Here is a 19,398-nt window from a genome sequence, read left to right as displayed (position 1 = left end):
AATTTGGCATCCCCTGTCGATAGCACTTATTACTTCATGAATATAAAGAGCTAGTTGTGTTTCACAAGAACGATATTTTCTGAATCCGTGCTGACTATATGTCAAAAAATCGTTTTTTAATAATCCTAAATAAGCATACTGGTTTGGAAGAAGGAAAGCGATACAAAATATGCTACCTCCCTGTTATGTACTAGAGACCAAACTGTAAATCATTATAAGATCTTGCAGACTCATGAAATTATGTACTATGTAAAATACTCACTGAGTCGCAAGATTATGTTCTGTATTATGTAAGGTGTATGCAGTTAACAAACATAAAGTTTTCTGTTGTTGCGTTTAAATGTTAAGAAACATGTTCTCTTATTGCAAATAACCATATAAAGTTTCCTTACTGTTAACAAAGTGTGGATGTGCATATTTTCTGAGTACCATTGTAATACGAGATTAAAATCTTAATGAAAACACTCCGACATGTTGTGTCTTGAGTAGATGTAAGCAACATAAATTTGGCTATCGCGTACATGGGCTGTTTTCTTTCTAATTCAGCAAAAGAAGGCGGTAACATCCAACAAAAATCAATTTTGCTTCGAATATCTACCCTGACACGAGAATTATGGAAGTTGCTAGTTCTCAGTACATGAGTGTTTAAAACATGACAAAGTCTTGGATTGCGTGTGCAGACCCAATATTCTTTGAAACAAATGAGTCAAGGCGAGACTAACCTCATTTTATTTTTTAGATCCAAGTAGTTTTGAGCACATAGAAGATGCATCTATAGCTAACACATCTGGGAGAAACTTGATCAAACGTACGATGAAACTGGCACTACTGAGTGACCTCATTACAACTATTTTGGAACCATCTAAAATTGATGAAGAATATGTGAACATAATTATTTCAGCTCCTCATAAATTAAGAAACATTAAATTTGATGCTAATGATGAATGGTTGTCTCCACTAATGTTGGCCAGTTTGGCTGAAACATACGGCGAACACAGAAGTATTCAGCTAAGGGATCTATTACATGCACAAAAAGTTGCAACTAATTTTTGTCAGTTACTGCAGTAGTCAAAGAATTGATGCCTAGTCTATTTCAGGCATGATGGCTGCTAAATACACAACAATGAGGGAACATTTGTGTGTTCAGCGACGTTTATAAATAATTTGTACTTACTGGACACACAGAAAATAGAGTGCTAATCTATTATGTCCTCATAATTTAAATTTCATTGCTCTCTGGCTTTGGTGCATGGAACATCAGAATTTTAAAGCTGTAAGTAAACAAACAGATTGTACAAAGGGTTTAAGTTTGTCTCCTGCAACTCGTTGCAAGCAAGAAATGCCCCGAAGAGAAGAAAACCAGACTGCCACTCAATATTTGGAAATTTCTGGTAAGTTCCTATGGAACCAAACTTCTCAGGACCTATTATGGAACCAAACTTCTCAGGACCTAGGTCCCTAGACTTACAAGCTATTTAATCTAACTGAAACTAACTTACGCTAACGACAATACACACACCCATGCCCAAGGGAGGACTCGAACCTCCGACAGGAAGAGCCGCACGAACCGTGGCAAGGCGCCTCAGACCCCGCGGCTACACAGCGCGGCACTGCCACTCAATGATGTTGGTTCAAGAGCTTGACAATCAATACAATTATTTTTCAGTGACATACAGTGACGAGCCAATACATTATGAGCCGTCGTCGATAGCTTGTTTGCACATCTTTGGAACGAAATCCATCACTGACTGCGTATTAGGGATCCGATATTTTGTTGGTCGGTCTGTGCAGGTATGTGGCATTAGATGTCTACGCACAGGTCACGTAACTTGTTTAGATAATGGGTCACTGATTTGCGTACACGGTGATGGGTGGCTGATATCGACCCTGATGGGTTCAATAGAATTTACATGAGGCGAATTTGGTCTCCGAGACATCATCGTGAGCTTACTATGATGCTCCTCAAACCGCTGTAGGACGGTTCTGGCTCCGAAATACATCTGAAATAGATACTGCTGAAAGATATCGCCGTCGGCGAAGACATCAAGTATGAAGGGATGCAAGTGGTCTGCAAGTGTCAGTGCGTGTCTTCCATTACTACCACAGTCCCCACGCAAACGCAGGAGAATGTCTCCCATAACATAATACTGCTCACATCAGCCTGGACACGTGGCGCTCTACACGTTTCGAGTCGTGTTCACCTTGTTGACGGCGTTTGTGGAGACGACCAGAGACCTAGTGAAGTAAAACTGTGTTCCACCAGAAGAGCCGACACGTTTCCACTGATCGACGATCGAACATCGATGGTCCCGTACCAGGTGCAATCGTAATTGACGATGTCGCTGGGTCAACATTTGAACACCTATGGGTGGCTTGCTTTGGAGCTCCATGTGTAACACTGCGCTAATGCACACGATACTCTTTAAAGCCTGTACTATGGTAAGTTGACGGGCTTCACCGTAAGAGAAAGGATTTTGGTACATATGTTGACTGCGTGTACCTGAATGGAGGCAAAATCAGACGTACACCCACTCAGTAATAACAATGATACGTCAAGCAAGTCTGAAGTGCAACTACACGTTAGGACGGACAAGAAACAACACAGCAGATGCTACCAAATTGTTAATAATACGGTCGCCAGCCTAATTAGGCATTAACTGAGTTTCTTCCCAATACAAGTTGATGCACGTTCATACAAAACAACACGTAATAACACTGCATAATATGGTAAATTTTAGAACCAGAAAATCTACTGAACTAATAATTTCACTTTCTGTACTAACATGGACAATTCATAAATACACAACAAAACACTATAATGTTTACTATAAACTTCGTACTGTCTACTGATCTGATTAAAATCGGGCATAGGTAACCCTAGAAATAGCACTTTCGAAACTCACATACAATGTTAATTTTGAAAAAGGTAAAGCACTGATAAATTTTGGTTTTATATTGACTTTAACTTTGCTGGTCAAATCAGTTCAGTACACTTCAGAATTCAAATGAATAGGAAAGAAAAAGGGGGGGGGGGGGAACCCTGAAGCTGTTATGGTCACTGTATTGAAAATTTTGATTATTGAAATCATTGAGCACTCAAGATTTCCAATATATGAGTTACTACCCTTTTTGTCTTATTTCCTGCTCATTTAACTACCATTATTTCTGCCTCAAAATAATTAAACTTCATTACTAATTCAATTTCAAAATTATCTTCCAACTTTGTCAGACCTTTGTTATTTACCTATATATTCATTAACAACAAAGTTCTTTAAACATCATTCTAACATAGATAGGTCTGCAGGCAATTATTATTAACATAAACTAGGATTGCACAACATGTGGAAAGGACCCTGCCTAGGTTAGTTGTGAGGATAATTAAATGATAGTACAGTTCTGGTAAAATTTAAGTTGTTATTGAACAGTATGAAAGTGGTCCACACGAATACAGTACTAAAAGTTTCAACCTGTTTGTATCGATGTGGGGGTTGGCGGGCGGCGAGATGGCGAGGCACAGAGCACACATACAATCACAGCAATGGCTCTTGATGTATCGGCACTTTGCTTCTTCTTGGCGTCGCAATACTTTTCCGTTTAGTGCCTATGGAATATTTTCATGCTGTATAGGCGTCGGAAACGGCACATCCGAGGCTCAACGAAATTACGTTTGCCAGGAGAGCCTCCTCGATCCAAAACGTGTTTCTCAGACCGATGCCCAACTCGGACTACTACTGCTGAGCCCGTTATGCCATGCCGCGCCCGTGTGCATTTTCCCGCGCTCGCCTGCGATCCACCTTTTTCCGCTCCCCTACAGACAGGGTATTCACCCGAGGTTTTGCATTCTACATGTCCTAATACATTGCCTACGTATGGACCAGATGCACAATTACAACTTTGACATCTTACAATAGTTTCGACATTTGTTACACTTCAATTCTGTTATAAAATTGCTTGAAATTTGACATAAACATTAATATTCACATCGAAAATTGTTTACAGTTTCTTTAACATAATGACATGAAACAGAAAAGAAATGAAATCAGAACATTGATTACACTAATTTATCGAAAGTCAGAAGAAAAAAATCATCATATGTACAATAGTAAACGTTGTTGTTGTTACACATGTTCACCAATGTACGATGAGCGGTGTACTCCGAAACACAAGTGTGTACATCACCATTGTGCTCTTTCGACAGATATGCCGCAGATCATCATCTGTCTCTCTTTACAGAGCAGACAAGCGTCCAAACCCAAATTCCTCTGGAGCCGTGGATGTCCAACCATTTAGCGCCTATTGGTAGTTTCATTGTCCTTTTACGTCTTTCCGTAGATGCTCATTATGGCAGCACGTGAACATTCGAGCCAGCTTTGCTGTTTTCGAAATACTCGTTCAAAGGCTCTGCATGATAAAATCTGCCCTTTGTGAAAGTCCTTTATCTCAATGGATTTCCCCATTTGCAGCCCATATCTTCGTTAGCGTGACCCCCGTCCGTGTCCGCTCCGGTTGCATACACCCTTTGATCAAAAGTATCCGATCATCCCTAAAAACATACGTTTTTAATATTTTTGCATTGTACTGTCACATACTGCCAGGTAATGCATATCAGCGATCTCAGTAGTCATTAGACATCGTGAGAGAGCAGAATGGGGTGCTCTGCGCAACTCACGGGCTTCGAGCAGGGTCAGGTGATTGGGAGTCACTTGTGTCATGCGTCTGTACGAGAGATTTCCACACTCCTAAACATCCCTAGGTCCACTGTTTACGACGTGATAGTGAAGTGGAAACGTGAAAGGACACGCACACCACAAAAGCGTACAGACCGACCTCGTCTGTTGACTGACAGAGACTGCCGACAGTTGAAGAGGGTCGTAGTGTGTAATAGGCAGACATCTATCCAGACCATCACACAGGAATTCCAAACTGCATCAGGATCTACTGCAAGTACTATGACAGTTAGGCGGGAGGTGAGAAAAGTTAGCTTTCATGGTCGAGCAGCTGCTCATAAGCCACACATCACGCCGGTAAGTGCCAAGCGACGCCTCGCTTGGTGTTCGTAGCATTGAGGGGTCTTGCACTCGTTGTTGTTTTGCGTATCACTATCACAGCACAGGGTTACATCGATGTTTTAAGCACCTTCTTGCTTCCAACTGATGAAGAGCAATTTGGGGATGGCGATTGCATCTTTCAACACGATCGAGCACCTATTCGTAATGCACGGGTTGTGGCGGAGTCGTTACACGACAAGAACATCCCTATAATGTACTGGCCAGCACAGAGTGCTGACCTGAATCCTATAGAACACCTTCGGGATGTTTTGGAACGCCGATTTCGTGCCAGGCCTCACCGACCGGCATTGATACCTCTCGTCAGTGCATCACTCTGTGAAGAATGGGCTGCCATTCCTCATGAAACATTTCAGCACCTTATAAAATATATGCCTGCGAGAGTGGAAGCTGTCATCAACGCTAAGGGTGGGTCAACGCCCTACTGAATTCCAGAATTACTGATGGAGGGCGCCACGAACTTGTAAGTCACATTCAGCCAGGTGTCCGGATACTTTTGAACATATAGTGTAGCTTTTGTTACCGCGTCACGTGCCCGCAACGCCGCCAGGCGGCATCTGACATCACAGTAGGCAGGCTCACAATGTTTTGTCTTATCAGTGTATGTGATCCCATTGAAACTACGCACTCGGAGGCATGCATTATTTCACTACTTTTACAATTATTATTCCAGAAATGTACATTTGTATTTCATAAAGGACAAATTCAGTGTATAGGGAGCTTCCAAGGCTACAAAATTCTTGCGGAAATAAAAAATAAAAATTATTCGCTCAGACAATTGTAAGAAGTACTGTAACAACAATTTCGAAGACTACTTAAGCATAAATGGTACTAAGCAACAGCTGACTATTCGAGACCCTCATCGGTGAGATCGGCCCATAGAGTTCATGTACACAGTACTCGTGGAAACAGCAAAGTGTCTGTTATACGATGCTGCTTCATCTGAACAGTTCTGGGCAGTGGCAACAGCGACAGCTGCTTCTGCTATTAACAGGTCACATGCCAAAGCGATTGATGGAAAGACGATTGATGGAGGCATGATCTGACAGGAAACTTGATTTATCACAAATGCGAATTTGGGATCAGAAGATGTGACTTTAATACCTACATAAAAACGCCAAAGTACAAATGTAGAAGCTGGTATTTGTCGGCTACTGTGCGTCTACCAAAGGGCATGATCTGGTTGATCTCGACACATACACCATTATTAACAGTAGATATATGGCGCTTTTAGAAACTGCGGTGAATTATGATCAATTATACTTACGATGTACGTCCGAGAGAAGCGTGAAGAAATTAAACAGAATAATTCAGAAGAGAATAAAGAAGAACTGCAGACAGTGCTTAATACTACTGATGATACTTTCACCACAAGTACAGACGATGATGTTGAATATCAATCAGATGATGATGCTAACACTTACGGACCTGATGGGAGAATGTCGAGAGATACTACGATTGCAGCTTACGTCCACTAAAATAGGTTATTCATTACAGAGTAAAATAAAAGTGTGACCTCGGTTTATTTTTTCCAATTCCACGTCTAAATAAGAGACCAAAGAAGAATCTTTATCATGATTAGTGGAAGAAAGCGATGGACGAAGAATGTGAGTCCTTGATGAAAAATAAAACATGGTCAATAGTAGATCTTCCTAATGTGGACAGGTTCTACATTGTAAGTAGGTACTTAAAACCAAGTGAAATAGGAAGGCAAGATTAGTTGTTAAACGATGTGTTAAAATGTGCTCATTATAATGAGGTCCACTCATTGGTTCTAACGTAGATTTCAGTACGTTACCTATTTGCCTGGGTTGTCAAATACAACCTAGACGTCGATGGGACGGATGCAGTAAGTGCATTTCTGCAGGGAGTAGCTGACACTGTAATTTGTGAGTCATAATCAGACATTTAGTCGGAAGACTCGAAGGTATATTGGTTACATAAATCTCTGTACGGTTTGAAACAGACTAGCTGGCAGTGGAACCCAAAGCTGAATAACGTAGGCCTCAAAAGATCAAGAATTGATCGTTGTATATACTATTCTGTCGACTAATCAGAGATGTAATTCCTTGCAGTGTGAGTAGACTGTATACCAGTTTTTGCTAGTCATCTACGAGAAAAGTAGAAACGAACGAGAAACCAAAAACCAAATTGCATGAAGCATATTGCTAAAGAACTGTACTGGCATGGACATAACCGGAAATCATGAAAGAGGTATAATGGAGTTAGATTAAAAGAAGTGCATCAATGGAGTACTTGATTTTTATGGAATGTCAGCTTGCAGGCGTGTTCGAAGGCCCAGTGAAGAGAATGCAAAGTCTGGTACATATCTAGTTGAAAGAAGAGACAACATACTCTTCATACAAGCGAAATGATGTCTGCTGTATCTTGCACAAGGGACAAGATCGAATTTTTCATTTGTGGTAAAAAAGTGATCTATAGAGTGCAAAAACCACAGAACCAACACTGGCTCTACATGAAACGAGTTCTCAGGTATGTTCAGGGCACCAGGGATCTGCAGCTACGTTCCACAAAAGAAGAATGCGCAATAATAACTGGATACCGTGAGGCAAACTGGGCTGTATCTGACTATTCTGTAGATAGATCCTGCACTGGACACCTTTTCCTGTTCTAGAAAGGCAGTACAACGTGATTTATTGCAAACAGTAAACTGCAGATTTTTCTACAGGGGGAATACATGGCTATGGCGTCGACAGATCAGGAAGCTCTTTGGATTCAGCAGCTGGTAACTGAATCCAGCCAACAAGGAAATGACGCACAAGTCATACTGCGACAACCAAAGAGCAAAAAAAAGCTCTCATTTATCGGCTGTTATCATCCGAGTACGAAACATATAGATACCTGTCTACACTTTCTCAGGAAAAACATCATGAGGACAAAATCGCGTTTGTGTTATGGAAAGGTGTGACATACAGGCTGACAGTTTCCCTAAAGGAACGGTATACGAGAAACATCTGTATCCTAGGGCACTTTTCCGTTGTTAGAAAGCAAATCATTATACACTGTCTGATCTATAAAGTAACGGATACCTATTAGCGGACATTAATATGGGGTGTGTCGACCCTTCACTTTTATGATGACTTGAACACTGGTGGCGTACTTTCAGTGAGGTAACTGAGTACGGAGGAAGGACTGATCATTCATCCTCATGAGCCTAAATCAGAGAAGGTACTGATGTTGGACGTTGGACTTTGGAGGGAGGTCGACGTTCTAATTCATCCAAAGGTATTCCATTACGTTCAGATCGCGACTTGGAACGTGCCAGTCCATTTCAGGAATGTTATTGTACACAGACCGTTGTCTCACAGGTTGCATTATGCTGATACAAACAATAATCGTCTATATAAATGCGTTGTGTCTGTTCTTTCGGGCATGTCCGAAAGGACAGACACCACACATTCGTATAACTGATTCTCCTGGATGGACAATCGATGCAAATTCTTCAGTGCAGCTGCACAAGCACGACAGTCATCCTGCTAGAATCTCAGAGTAGCGAGTGTGGAGGAAATGGACAGGACCAGTGGATAGGTGGCCCTCGGTGGGAACGTGGGTCGGCCGTGAGACGTGCAGAGGTTGTCTTCGCAGCTGCCCGATCACTGTGTCCCAAATGGCGCAGTGGTTACCGTACTTGCCTAGTAAGCAGGACATCCTGGGTTCGAATCCCGGTCCGGCACAGATTTTCACTCGTCTCCGCTGATTCCGGTTAATGTCCCGATGCAGTTGACATCAGTCCCTTCCCTCCCCCCCCTTCCCCCACCCCTCCACCGTCTCCATCTTCACTTTACATACAGTAGTCGTCTACGAACAATTCCTCTCCAGTATTCAGTAGTCAGTGCTATAAAATGTGACCACATCATTTCGCATTTAGCGTTTCCTATGTGCAATACGGGACAACGTCCCAACCATGAAAACACCCCCATACCGTAAATCGCCTCCTCCCTACTGCACTGTTGGCAATACGTATGATGGGAGGTAATGTTTCCCAGGCATTCGCCAAATCCAAACCCTTCCAACGCATTACCATGGGTGTACCGTGATTCATCACCCCAAATCACTTCTTTCCGGTGGCTTCTTACACCACCTCTATCGGCGCTTAGCACTGACTGCAGAAATGCTGCAGGGCCATTGCACATCAGTCTCTTTTAGCTCCCTACACACAGGAATTGTGCCAGATGGGATGCTAGTAGCACTTTGGAGTGACTAGTGATTCCTTCCGCTGATTGCATGTTACATTTTACAAACACTTACCGCAGTGATGATGATGTTTGGTTTGTGGGACGCTCAACTGCTTGGTCATCAGCGCCCGTACAAAGTCCCAGTTTGTACACAGTCCAAATTTTTCACAATTAAATCTAACCACTCTCACAAATTATGATAATAATAATGATGATGATAATGATGAAATGATGAGGACAATCTGGCCGAGAATCGAACCTGGGACCACGTGATCCAGTGGAAGCAACGCTAGCAACTAGACCATGAGCTGCGGACACTTACTGCAATGCTCCAAGGTTCCTGCCCGTCATTACGTGAGGTCTGTTTCGCTCGCCTAAGTGTACTTTTTGTACTTCATTCGCATACCCACTTCACAGTCACATCACCAGCGAATGACAGGGGCAGCTTTAGAAGTGTTGAAATAGCCCTGATGGATTTGTTTGTTACTCAGGTGACAACCAGTCTGCCCTCCTCTCTGACTTATTCAGCTTTTAACGCTTTCTTACAGACAACACAATATTCCTCGCATCTGTTTGTACTCGCTGGTCCTCCTCTCGTAGCATCTACTGATCAGTCCCGCATTACACAGTGATGTCCGGATTCTTTCGATCATTAGCATATACCCCGTCATGAAATTATTGAGTATATTTATCTTCACTGACTGCGAGATTCCTCAATAGAAGAATATAAGTTGCTAATCTTCTTACACACATGTTTTACCAGTGTGTTTTTCTAGCTTTGATGATTTTCCAGCTTCCTCTTCATTCTTGAAATTTTCTTTGCTAATTTTCACAACAGTGGTTTTCTTTGCACTCGGAGTTGCATCATTTATATAAATTACCTTCTTATCCATTTCGTGGTTACACGAAAAAATGGTCAGAAACTGTCTTCCATTACGGCCCTTAATACACCGTTCTTACAAAACGATTCTCAATTTGACCAATTTTGGAAATCTGTAATGTGGGATACATGTTTCCTGCGAACGTAACTAGGACCATATTTTCTTGTGAACGTCAGATTTTCAAATTTTAATTTGTATTTTGTGGATTAATTTTATTGGGGTAGGAAATATTGAAGAAAATGACAAGCAAATGTGAAAACAGTTATCGTCGTGACATGAAAAGTGTGATACATTGGAAACCAATTTTCAACACCGAATTTGAATAAAGTCCTGACAAATCACGTGCAAACGCTTTTCATTCTATAATGTTTCTGCAGTATATGTGTACCACTAAATACAAATTATGCAAAAACCGGTACAATTACTGTGGAGCGTAGTAATATTTCTAAACAGTTATATGTCTAAATGAGAGGGACTGTGTCAGCTGTGGCGCAGCATTTCGGGGAGAATGAAATTTGTCTGGAAGTTATGCAAGCGTGAACTTCTAACCAAATGTAATTTAACTTTATTAACAGTATGAACCATAGAATTACCAGAGCGCACGAATAAGCAAAAACAGCCAGTAGCTCGCGTTTAATTTTCTATGTACTTAACAACCGACATGATGACATAAAAAACAGAAAAATAAACTCTCGCCCCACAGCAATAATAAATACCTCAAGGGGGTAGAGATGACTACAAAATTTAAAAAAAATTAACCTAATACACATAAACCATCAAGTATAAATACTTCATCCCACTGACACTGATTTCCAATATATATATATATATATATATACACCCTACATCGACAATATAGAACAAGGACAAAAAAAATGGTTCAAATGGCTCTGAGCACTATGGGACTTAACTTCTAAGGTCATCAGTCCCCTAGAACTTAGAACTACTTAAACCTAACTAACCTAAGGACATCACATACATCCATGCCCGAGGCAGGATTCGAACCTGCGATCGTAGCGGTCACGTGGTTCCAAACTGAAGCGCTTAGAACCTCACGGCCACACCGGCCGGCAGAACAAGGACACCTGACTACGACCAACACGTTAAGCAAGTTCGGACAGACAACGTGGACAAGATACAAAATTAATAGTGACACAATAACAAACGTTATCGAGGCACACAGAGGCAATAACCAAACATTTTCGAAGCACACAGAAAGGCAAACTGCGTCACTAAACCCTTATTAAAAAATATAGTTCCTCGGATAGTTCACTGCTATCGCGGCTTCAATGTGTTTCATCAAAACACATTACGTTTATACAGTGCACTGCTTCCCAAATTACAGGCGCAATAGCGGTTCCACTGTTCCATCTGTTCAGTACCTTGGAAATACAGAAATGCCACGACACTCTCAAAGGCCAGCAGAACAAAATGACACACTTCATCTTATGCATAACTTTTCACTCGTCGTAACGGAAATTCCCTTCCGCAAATGTTTCCAGCTGCGCTATCCTCTGGACGTACGGAAGCAAACACCGTCTGCTGCTGCTCTAGCCAACGACGCCTTAAGCTAACAGCAGCCTACACGCGGTGTTGATGGTCTCTAACCACACTGCCTTGCTGCCTCCACTCTGTTTCCGCCGTCTCCAGACAGCTCTGATGAGCTTACTGCAGGTTGTGTTCGATGTTGCAAGCGGATTCGAACTCCGCCCGACTGCTGCACTCGCACTGAACTGCGCTCAGACCATGGCAGCTCTATGGGGTAGCAAAGCCGATGCAGAAAGAAGTTCGGCGGCCGCACCAAGCATGGCCCCCGGTGGCACACTGAAGCCTTGCGAGCCACTGCCCACGGCCCGGTGCCGGCTGCCCGTTCAAGTTGTCACTCCAGTTCTGTACTTCCAGCTACTTTTCGCTGTCCTCCATTGACACAGCTAACCTCGGCGTGGCGCTTCTTCCGCGAACTCGCCGATACACGTGTCCGCTTATGCGAGTGGCATGAACTGTTAGGCGAGGTGGGAATTCAAGTGTGCTGTGCAACAGGTTATTTGTGGCACACAAGCCCAACATTTCATCACTCACAGCCTTCTACGAGGGTCACTCCAAAAGAAATGCACCCTATTTCTTTTTTTTTAAATCCATCTTTTATTCGACATGTTTGAAAGTTTTACAGTGTGTCGATACATCCTTTAGCAACAATATTTTCATTTATTAACATAATTTTCAAAATGGTTCAAATGGCTCTGAGCACTATGGGACTCAACTGCTGTGGTCATAAGTCCCCTAGAACTTAGAACTACTTAAAACTAACTAACCTAAGGACAGCACACAACACCCAGCCATCACGAGGCAGAGAAAATCCCTGACCCCGCCGGGAATCGAACCCGGGAACCCGGGCGTGGGAAGCGAGAACGCTACCGCACGACCACGAGATGCGGGCAACATAATTTTCATCACTCACAACTGCCTTTCGCGATATTGGAACCAGCGCCTGTATAACCGCACGGTAAAATTCTGGACCAACCTGTTGAGCCAATGTTTGGCAGCGTGCTCAAGGAAGTCATCATCTTCAAACCTTGTTCCAAGAAAAGAGTATTTCAGTTTCCCAAAGAGATGGTAGTCACATGGAGCCAGGTCAGGACTGTAAGGCGGGTGTTTCAGTGTTGTCCATCCGAGTTTTGTGATCGCTTCCGTGGTTTTTTTGGCTGACTTGTGCCCGTGCATTTTCGTGCAACAGCAAAACATCCTGCTTTTGCCGATGTGGCCGAACACGACTCAGTCGAGCTTGAAGTTTCTTCAGTGTCGTCACATATGCATCAGAATTTATGGTGATCCCACTTGGCATGATGTCCACGAGCAAGAGTCCTTCGGAATCGAAAAACACCGTAGCCATAACTTTTCTAGCAGATGGTTTGGTTTTGAATATATTTTTCTTGGGTGAATTTGCATGATGCCACTCCATTGATTGCCTCTTCGTCTCTGGTGAAAAATGATGGAGCCATGTTTGATCACCTGTCACAATTCTTCCAAGAAATTCATCTCCACCATTCTTGTACTGTTCCAAAAGTTCGCTGCATACTGTTTTTTTTGTTTCTTTGTGAGCCACTGTCAACATCCTGGGAACCCACCTGACACAAACCTTTTTTAATGCCAACGCTTTTAGTATTCTGCAATCACTTCCCAACGTAGCGCTACAATTCGTTCACTGTGATGCGTCTGTCAGCAGTCACCAATTCGTTAACTCTCTGCACATTGTCTGGAGTGTGTGCAGTACGAGGCCTGCCGGTGCGAGGACAATCCTCAATATTGCCGGGCCCGCTTTCATCACGTAACCTGCTTGCCCACCGACTAACTGTACTGCGATCGACAGCAGCATCTCCATATACCTTTTTCAACCTCTTGTGGATGTTTCCCACTGTCTCGTTTTCACAGCACAGGGATTCTATGACAGCACGTTGCTTCTGACGAACGTAAAGTGTAGCAGCTATCTTGCATACATGCTGTGACGGCACCACTCACGGGATCAGGTTGAACTAAGTTTGAAAACAAGCGGGAAGGCTGTATCTACACACTGAAAAACTTTAACACATGCAGAATGAAAACTGTATTTTTACAAAAATAGTGTGCATCTCGTTTGGAGCGACCCTCGTATCTATCCACTATATGGTCTGTAGAAGTTTCATCAAGTTCAAAAAGCACCTTTCTAACATTTCTACATGGTAGTACTGGACATACACAGATTAGACAGAACACAGTCACCATGTACTTAATAGCTTACTTCTGCACGAATAACAGCGACGACCCATCGTGGCATGGGAGCAGTGAGGCTTGCTAGGTAGCTGGAGGGCATTTGTACCACATGTGTACACACAAGCCATCTAATTCCTGTAAATTCGAGGGAGGGGGGACTATGAGTTCTGACGCCACGTTCAGTCACGGGTTCAGATCTGCTGAACTTCAACTCTAGCACATCAACTGTAACTTAGCACTGTGTTCCTCGTAGGCGCTCCATCACACTACCGGCTTTGTGATACGCCGCATTGTCTTGTTGAAAAATGCCGTTGCCGTCAGTAAACATAATCGTCATGAAGGGGTGTACGTGGTCTGCAACCAGTGTACGATCCTCTTTGGCCGTCGTGGTGCCTTGCACGAGCTCCACTGGTGTTAACATTAGCACATGCATGGGTCGTCGGCTGCGGAGGCCCATCATTAACATTGCTCGATGCACTGTGTATTCAGACACACTTGTAGGCCGCTCAGTATTAAGATCTGATGAAATTCCCGGCACAGTTCGCTGTTTGTCCAGTTTTACCAGTCTCCCGAGCCTACGACGTCCGACACCTGTAATGAAGGCTGGCCGCCCAACCCAGCGACGTCTGGACATGGTTTCGCCACATGTTCAAGATACTCATCATAGCACTCGTCTAACACTCGACAAGTCGTGCAGTTTCCGAAATGCTCGTGCCAAGCCTCTGGGCCATCACAATCTGCCCTCGGTCAAACTCAGATAAATCGCGCTGCTTCTCCACTCTACACGCAGACAGCACATTCACTCATCCTACATGTACCGTGCGTGCGTCTGACTAGCAGTCATTCTTGGCCAGATGACGCTGCTATCGCTTGGACGGATAGTAGGTCGGTGCTCATAATGTTTTGGCTGATCAGTGTACATGGGGGATAAAAATTCCGAAATTCGAAATTGAGAATTACTTCAGTGAGACGCATGTGTTCCATTAAACCTTAAATGGTTTGGGGACAGAAGCAGGCCACCCTTTCTTCTCTTCCTTTCCTCAAAGTAGCCATGCAACAAATACACCGTTTCTCTTGACACACCTCAAACTCAACTGCCGTAGCCCAGGGAGCGCCAAACATTTCAACGCATGACATTTGACGAACTCGATTCTGACTCTTCAGTACGATGAAAAATAGTTCTAACAGCATATAAAGTACTAACTCCCTCAACCGGAGAAATCAAAAGAAACAAAATCACAGTGCGAAAAAAATGATCCTACAGGACAGCAATCTACCAGAACCATATTGGAAGTGGCATGACTTGCCGTGGTGGTGACTGTGAAGGTGGAAGTGGCATGACTTGCCGTGGTGGTGACTGTGAAGGTTTGGCAAACACGGATGGTTGTAGTGGCTGTAAGTATCTTGATTGGCCGAATGTGTGCTACAATTACTGCATGAGCTTCACACTTGTGGTTCATTCGAAGCCATCAGATCTAAAGTAATGACGAAGCGAGTGTATACGGTTTGGAGCACGAGTTCCAGCAACAAACGTTTTATTCAGATGGACCGCACTTTTGCTATCTATGTTACAGTAGTTAATCTGTTCTGGTTCATGATGTGTTTCAGAATGTCAGTGCTTAAGTATTGTCGTATGTGTATAGTTGAACAGTTCTAATTCACGTTTTCTACCAGTTGGGAGAACCCGTGCACTATGGGTAGCGTTTCTGATTAGTAATAAAATAAACATAAATCGCTGGTTAGAACAGAGCAACTGATTAAATTTTGAATAAAGACGACAGTAATGGCAGCTGAAGACTTCCGGCGTAAGAGATCACCCTCGCTCTGCCAACCTTCTTGTCGAAGAGAGTGCACGAGCGGACAGAAATTCAGAGCGCTCTCCTGCCTTCGGGACGGGAAACTGCCCCGTAAAAGGCGGAAAATTAGCAACGATTAATGGCTTGTGCATGCAGTAGGCAATAGAAACCTCTGCATCAAAGACACATAATTCTTATCCACAGAACACGTGGCCTGTATTTGGAAAAAAGAACCCCATTGTGATCTTTCCAATAACGGATTAGTCCTACTTTCGAATTTCCGGGGAAGGAAACTGCTAACGGGAGGGGACCATGAAAAAAAAGTGGAATAACAAACCAAGGGGTAACTTTCGGCAAGTCGGAGCATGTAATGCCAGAATTCTGAAAGTAGTAGTAAAGCTAGAAAATCTGAAAAGGGTAATCCAAAGGCCCCGTCTCGGTACATTGGCGGTCAGCGAGGCGAACTAGAAAAAAGTTAAGGATTTGTGGTTTGAAGAATATGGAGTAATATCAACAGCAGCAGAAACTAGTATAGCGGAAGTAGGATTCATTATGAATAGGAAAGTGGGGTAGACAGTGGGATATAATGAACAAAATCAGTGGTGGGGTTTTTCTCATCAGGCTCGACAGCAAACCGAGACCCACAGCTACAGTTCAGGTATATAAGCCGACGTCGTAAGCAGAAGAGACACGGAGAGTATATGAGGATACCGTACGAGAAATTCCTTGTGTAAAAGGGAAACGGACTAATAATAACAGTGGGCACTGGAACGCCGTTGTAGCTGAAGAAATAGGAGAAAGTGCTACTGGAGAATACGGGCTAAGCAGTAGGAGTGAGAAAGCAGAAAGACTAATCCAGTTCTGCAGTAAATTTCAGATGGTAGTGGCGAATACCAAAAATGGTTCAAATGTCTCTGAGCACTATGGGACTTAACATCTGAGATCATCTCTCCCCTAGAACTTTTGACCTTAGAACTACTTAAACCTAACTAACCTCAGGACATCACACACATCCATGCCCGAGGCAGGATTCGAACCTGCGACCGTAGCGGTCGCGTGGTTCGAGACTGAAGCGCCTAGATCAGCGCTGCCACACCAGCCGGCCAGTAGCGAATACCCTGTCGAAGAATCACAAGAGGAGAAGATATACTTGAAAAAAAAAAATTAACATAAAAAATATCCGGAGAGATGGTATGCTTCCAGCTGGATTACATCGTCGTCAGACAGAGATTCCAGAATCAGATATAGGATTGTAAGGCGGGCCCAGGAGCAGATATAGACTCGATTTTTAATTTAGTTGTTATGAGTAGTAGACTAAAGTTTAAGAGACTCGTACGAAACTGTCATTGTGGAACGAAGTAGGGTACTTCAATTCTGAGTATTAATGAGGCGTGACTGAAGTTCGCTACGGATTTGGTTACTGCCATAAGGAATATCACTGTAGGCAGTTTGGATGAGGAGGAGTAAACATCTCTGAAAAGGGCCATTACAAATCTTGGACAGTTAGACACAGGTACAAGGAAGATAATTCTGAAGAAATCATGGGTGACAGAAGAAATACTTCCATTGATCAATGAAAGGGGGAAGTACAAAGATGTTCAGGGAAATTCAGGAGTACAAGCCACTTAGGAATGAAATAAATAAGAAGTGCATGCAAATTAAGGGCAAATGACTACATGAAATATGTGAAGAAATCGTAAAAGAAATGATTGTCGGAAGGACTGAGTCAGTATACAGAAAAGTCAAAACGACATTCAGTGAAATTAAAAGCAAAGACTGTAATATTAAGAGTGCAGTGGGATTCCTACTGTTAAACACAGAAGAAAGAGCGGATAGGTACATCGAAGGTTTCTTATCTGATGATTTGATGGAAGAAGAAACTGCAGTCAATAAGGAAAAAAACTCCGGGAGATTCGAGGTCAAATAAGGCAGAAGGGATAGATAACATTCCATCAGAATTTCTGAAATCGTTGGGGAAATGGCAGCCAACTGATTATTCAAGCTGGAGTGTAGAAGTTATGAGACTGGTGACGTACCATTAGACTTCCGAAAAAAATATCACACACGCAATTCGAAGATAACAAGGGTCAACAGGCGCTAAAACCATGGCACAATCAGCTTAACATATCGTGCATCTAAGCTGCTTATAAGAATAATATGCAAAATATTAAAAAAGGGCATTGAGGATTTGTCAGATGAAGAGAAGTGTGGCTATAGGAAAGGTAAAGGCACCATTGGGGCAGTTTCGACTTTGGGATTGATACTTGGAGCATGACTGAAGAAAAATCAAGATACGCTTACGGGATTTGTCGATCTAAAAGCGTTCTGCTATGTGAAATGGTGCAAAATGAATGAAATTAGCACAAAAAAAGAGGGGTAAGCTATGTGGAGAGGCGGTTGATGTACACTGAAATGACAGAAGCCATGGGATACCTCCAAACATCGTGTCGGGCCTTCTTTTGTCCGACATAGGGCAACAACTCGACGTGGTATGGACTCAACAAGTCTTTCGAAGTCCCATGTAGAAATACTGCACCATGCTGCCTCCATAGCCGTTCGCAATGTGAAAGTGTTGCTGGTGCAGGATTTTGCGTACGAACTGACCTCTCGATTAAGTCCCTTAAATATCTGGCGGGATTCGTGTCGGGTGACGTGGGTGGCCAGACCATTCCCTCGAACTATCCAGATGTTTCTCAAACCAGTCGTGGACAATTGTCACCCGTCGATATGGTGGATCCACAAAAGTTCCATCGTTGTTTGCCAACATGAAGTCGGTGAATGGCTGTAAATGGTCCCCAAGTAGACCAAATAACCATTTACAGTCACTGATTGGTTCCGTTGTACCAGAGGAACCAGAGTATTCCAAACACAGCTCATACCATTATGGAGCCATCATCAGCTTGCACAGTGCCCTGTTGATAACTTGTGTCCCTGGCTTCGGGGGTCGGCGCTGCAATCTTGCCAACTGAAATCGGTACTCATTTGACCAAGCTGGGGTTTCCCATTCGCCTAGGGTCCATCCGATATGGTCACGACCCCAGGAGAATCGCTGCAGGCGAAGTCGTGCTGTTACAAAAGGCACTCGCGTCTGTTTTGTGCTCCATAGTCCATTAATCCCAAAGAAAGCAGGTGTTGACAGATGTGAAAATTACCGAACAATCAGTTTAATAAGCCACAGCTGCAAAATACTAACGTGAATTCTTTACAGGCGAATGAGAAAACTAGTAGAAGCCGACCTCGGGGAAGATCAGTTTGGATTCCGTAGAAATACTGGAACACGTGAGGCAATACTGACCTTACGACTTATCTTAAAAGAAAGATTAAGGAAAGGCAAACCTACGTTTCTAGCATTTGTAGATTTAGAGAAAGCTTTTGACAATGTTGACTGGAATACTCTCTTTCAAATTCTAAAGGTGGCAGGGGTAAAATACAGGGAGCGAAAGGCTATTTACAATTTGTACAGAAACCAGATGGCAGTTATAAGAGTCGAGGGACATGAAAGGGAAGCAGTGGTTCGGAAGGGAGTGAGACAGGATTGTAGCCTCTCACCGATGTTATTCAATCTGTATATTGAGCAAGCAGAAAAGGAAGCAAAAGAAAAATTCGGAGTAGGTATTAAAATCCATGGAGAAGAAATAAAAACTTTGAGGTTTGCCGATGACATTGTAATTCTGTCAGAGACAGCAAAGGACTTGGAAGAGCAGTTGAATGG

This window comes from Schistocerca serialis, chromosome 8 (assembly GCF_023864345.2).
Source record: "Schistocerca serialis cubense isolate TAMUIC-IGC-003099 chromosome 8, iqSchSeri2.2, whole genome shotgun sequence".
NCBI lineage: Eukaryota > Metazoa > Arthropoda > Insecta > Orthoptera > Acrididae > Schistocerca > Schistocerca serialis.
This window is presented reverse-complemented; position numbering follows the sequence as displayed.